Below are 5,185 nucleotides of genomic sequence, written 5' to 3' on the forward strand. Positions count from 1 at the left end.
GCCCAGCCAGTTTCGGCCCATATCTTTTTTTTCCAGTCCTACGATTTTAGCATTATCCGAGGAATTACAGTTTTGCAGAAACCCCCTTGCACTTCATGCATATAATAACTCATAATCTGTGCATCATATGTAAAAACTTTTAACATGTAAAATGCTTAGAATTTTGTGTAGTTTAATAATATGTCAATTTCATCCATGTTTAAAATGTTTAACTTGCTGTTTGTTTAATTTGCTCCTATGCCATGTTAAAATGATTTAATTCATAACTAAATAACCGTAGCTCCGATTTAAATAAACTTTATATGTAAATGGGGTAGAATTTTGCCTAGTTTAACATGGTGGCCTTACTTTGCATGTTTAACAACCCTAAAATTGTGTTTAGGGCAGAACAGGACCTAATCTAAAATATGCATATGGGGAGTTTCCGGAATTGTTGCTCGTTGCTTCCGGCCTCACTTAAACTTGACTAGATAGGTAGTTTTACTTTGCTTCACCCTCTTGCCATGTTAACCAACATTTAACTTTGTTGAGTACCATAACGAGAGATAACTAAATAATTGATGTGGTGTTCCGTCAACATGCACCTCGTTGCATATTGAGCTCCACTTAACTTGTAGTATTGTTTGTTGCACTTGCCATGCCATGCTTCATTAAACCAGACATGCATCATACTCGTTTGTGCATCATGCCATGTTGATGTATTGGTTATTTACTATGTTGTGTGCTTCTTTTCCGGTGATTGCTTCTTCGGGTTGGTTCCGGTAACGTCGAGTTTGTGAGGAACCGTTCGACTACGTCCGTTTGTCTTCTTCATGGACTCGTTCTTCTTCCTTGCGGGATTTCAGGCAAGATGATCATACCCTCGAAATCACTACTATCTTTGCTATGCTAGTTTGCTCGCTCTTTTGCTATGCCAATGCTACGATGCCTACCATTTGCTTGTCAGCCTCCCAAATTGCCATGTCAAACCTCTAACCCACCATCTCCTAGCAAACCGTTGATTGGCTATGTTATCGCTTTGCTCAGCCCCTCTTATAGCGTTGTTAGTTGCAGGTGAAGATTGAAGTTTGTTCCTTGTTGGAACATGGAGATGTTGTTCCTTGTTGGAACATGTTTACTTGTTGGGATATCACAATATATCTTACTTAATTAATGCATCTATATACTTGGTAAAGGGTGGAAGGCTCGGCCTTATGCCTGGTGTTTTGTTCCACTCTTGCCGCCCTAGTTTCCGTCATATCGGTGTTATGTTCCCGGATTTTGCGTCCCTTACGCGGTTGGGCTATAATGGGAACCCCTTGACAGTTCGCCTTAAGTAAAGCTCTTCCAGCAATGCCCAACATTGGTTTTACCTTTCGCCACCTAGCCTCTTTTTCTCTTGGGTTTCGCGGACTCAAGGGTCATCATTATTTTACCCCCCCCGGGCCAGTGCTCCTCTGAGTGTTGGTCCGAACTGAGCTGCCTGCGGGGCCACCTCGGGGAAACTTGAGGGTTGGTTTTACTCGTAGCTAGTCTCATCTGAGTGTGCCCTGAGAAAGAGATATGTGCAGCTCCTATCGGGATTTGTCGGCACATTCGGGCGGTGTTGCTGGTTTAGTTTTACCCTGTCGAAATGTCTTGTTGTACCGGGATACCGAGTCTGATCGGAATGTCTCGGGTGGAGGTCTATTCCTTCGTTGACCGTGAGAGCTTGTGATGGGCTAAGTTGGGACACCCCTGCAGGGTATTATCTTTCGAAAGCCGTGCCCGCGGTTATGTGGCAGATGGGAATTTGTTAATGTCCGGTTGTAGAAAACCCGAAGTTGACCTTAATTAAAATACATCAACCGCGTGTGTAACCGTGATGGTCTCTTTCCGGCGGAGTCCGGGAAGTGAACACGGTGTTGGAGTTATGCTTGACGTAGGTTGCTATAGGATCACTTCTTGATCATACCTTTATCGACCGTGCCTTGCCTTCTCTCCTCGCTCTCATTTGCGTATGTTAGCCACCATATATGCTAGTCGCTTGCTGCAGCTCCACCTCATACCTTTACCTTACCCATAAGCTTAAATAGTCTTGATCTCGCGGGTGCGAGATTGCTGAGTCCCCGTGGCTCACAGATACTTCCAAAACCAGTTTGCAGGTGCCTATGTTACCGTGCAGATGACGCAACCAAGCTCAAGGAGGAGCTCGATGAAGATCTTGTCCTTTGTGTTGTTTCCGTTCTAGTTGATCAGTAGTGGAGCCCAGTTGGGGTCGATCGGGGACCTTTGTCGCATTTGGGGTTCTTCTTTTATTTTGGTTCCGTAGTCGGACCTTGATTGTATCTGGATGATGTAATGCTTATTCATGTAATTGTGTGAAGTGGCGATTGTAAGCCAACTATGTATCTCTTTCCCATATGTATTACATGGGTTGTGTGAAGATTACCTCACTTGCGACATTGCTTTCAATGCGGTTATGCCTCTAAGTCGTGCTTCGACACGTGGGAGATATAGCCGCATCGAGGGCGTTACATCGGCGGAGAGCGGGTTGGCGGAAGGAGGTGCTCCGGCGCACCCCTACCTGGCGCGCCAAATGTCAGATTTCGGGTTCTGGCAGACCCTCTAGGTTCGAACTCTAGGGTGCGCGCGGAGATCTAGCCTTCTACTGCCTGCGCCTCGTCGCCTCGCTAGGATCTAGGCAATCAAAGGAACAACACAAGAGACACAGAGTTTATGCTGGTTCAGGCCACCATTGTGGTGTAATACCCTACTCCAGTGTGTGGTGTGATGGATTGCCTCTTGGGCTGATGATGAACAATACCAGGAAGAACAGCTTCGCGAGGGTCTGTTCTTGGCTGGTGCGATGAACTACTAGGAGGAGTTCAGTCGCTCTCTCTATTGGTTTCCTGGTGAGGATCCTCTTGCCTCTATCTTGTGGTGGCTAGTCCTATTTATAGGCAAAGGCCCTAGGCCTCCTCCCAAATATTGAGCGGGAAGGGCGCCAACAATTGGCCATTTTGAAGGGGAACATCTAGTACACTTATCCTGAATAAAAGTTGGTCCTCGCCTGCTAAAGGCTCTAGTGGTGACGCCGGCTTGGGCTCCACAATGACCTCCATCCTGCCGTTCTGCTGGTCTTGGTCTTGTTGCACCGAAATGGATGCCTTTGCTTGATGCTCTCGCCTGCGCTTGCTCCCTTTGCACCAAAGAGGAAAGGGAGGACACTGTGCGGCCTGGCGGCCGCCCGACGCCCTTGGTCGTCATGGCTTGCGTCATGGACACCTCGTGAGGTACCCCGTCTTGTTCTCTCCGCCTCCTCCCGAGCCAGCCTGACGAGGCCGTGCCTGAGGAAGCCTCCTGTCGCCCGCCCCGCGAGGCTTCGCCCCTCGTGAGGGTCTTGAGCTCGTGCTGATGAAGATGGGCCATGCTGGGCCACCCCTTGAGCCACGCCGCAGGCCGCAGGCAGGCAAGTCTGGGGACCCCCGTTCCCAGAACGCCGACAATGCTCATTGAATCTCTTGGATACAACTTAATTTCAGTATCTAGACTTGCTAATTTCGGTTTCAATGTCCTATTTACTGAATTAGATTGCCAAGTGTTTCGCAGAGATAATCATAAAATGGTCTTTACCGTTGTACGTAGTGGTGATCTATACATTGTTGATTTCACTAAAAAGGCTCAACCTAGAACTTTCTTTATTGCTAAATGCTCTAAAGGTTGGTCATGGCATAGACAATTAGGTCATGTTGGTATGCAAAACCTTGACAACCTTATTAAAGGAAACCATATCCTTGGCATTAACGATGTCATATTTGATAAGGATAGACTTTGCAGCGCTTGTCAAGCAGGTAAACAGGTTGGAGGAAGGCATCCCATGAAGAACATCATGACCACAAGGAGGCCACTCGAGCTACTTCACATGGATCTCTTTGGTCCCAACGCCTACAAAAGTCTCGGTGGAAATTCTTTTGGTCTAGTTATAGTTGATGATTTTTCAAGATTTACGTGGGTGTTCTTTCTCGATGATAAATCGCAGGTCCAAAAGATCTTCAAAAACTTCGCTAGGAAGGCCCAAAATCAATTTGAAGTGAAGATCAAGAAGGTTCACAGCGACAACGGAACAGAGTTCAAGAACGCAAATGTGGATACCTTTCTTGACGAAGAAGGTATTTCACATGAGTTCTCGGCTACGTACACACCTCAACAAAATGAAGTTGTTGAGAGGAAGAACCGGACACTCATGGAAATGGCGAGAACGATGCTTGATGAGTACAAGACGCCGAAGCACTTTTGGACGGAAGCGGTTGAGACAACTTGTCATGCAACAAATCGCTTGTATCTTCACAAGCTACTCAGCAAAACGGCATACGAGCTCCTCACCGGTAACAAACCCCAAGTTGGATACTTTCGAGTATTCGGCTCGAAGTGTTACATTCTTGATAAGCATCATCACTCTAAATTTGCTCCTAAATCTCATGAAGGTTTCCTACTTGGTTATGGCTCAAACTCTCACACATACCGTGTCTACAACAATTTCACCAAAAGGTTGAAGAAACGATAGATGTGAAGTTTGATGAATCTAACGGCTCGCAAGTAGAGCAATTGCCAATTGATGTAGGAGACAAAGACCCCTTGGAAGCAATTCAAGACTTGTCTATTGGCAAGATTCGTCCAACGGAGGTGAAGGAGAGTACCTCGTCCGTCCAAGTGGAAGCTTCTACATCACGACAAGGTGAACCAAGAGTTGATACGGAAGCATCCACAAGTGGGACACACCAAGATGAAGAAAACGAGGAAGTGCATCAAGATGAACGTCAACAACCTCCTTCTCCACCACGACAAGAGAACGACAATGCCAACAATGAAGAAGGCCAAGAAGAAGAACAAGATGAAGAAGATGTCCAACCAAGACCCAAGCAAAAGCTTTCATGAGTTCGAGCAAGAATTGCTAAAGACCATCCCGTCGAGCAAATCTACAAAGATATCCAAACCGGGAGAATCACTCGCTCTAAAACTCGTTTAGCTAACTTTTGTGAACACTATTCATTCATCTCTAGCATTGAACCTATGAAGGTTGAAGAAGCATTGGAAGATCCGGATTGGATAAACACCATGCATGAAGAGATACACAACTTTGAGAGAAATCAAGTTTGGACATTAGTTGAGAAGCCCGACAACAACCACAACATCATCGGTACCAAATGGGTGTTTCGCAACAAGC

This window comes from Triticum aestivum, chromosome 4B (genome assembly GCF_018294505.1).
Source record: "Triticum aestivum cultivar Chinese Spring chromosome 4B, IWGSC CS RefSeq v2.1, whole genome shotgun sequence".
In the NCBI taxonomy this organism is placed as follows: domain Eukaryota; kingdom Viridiplantae; phylum Streptophyta; class Magnoliopsida; order Poales; family Poaceae; genus Triticum; species Triticum aestivum.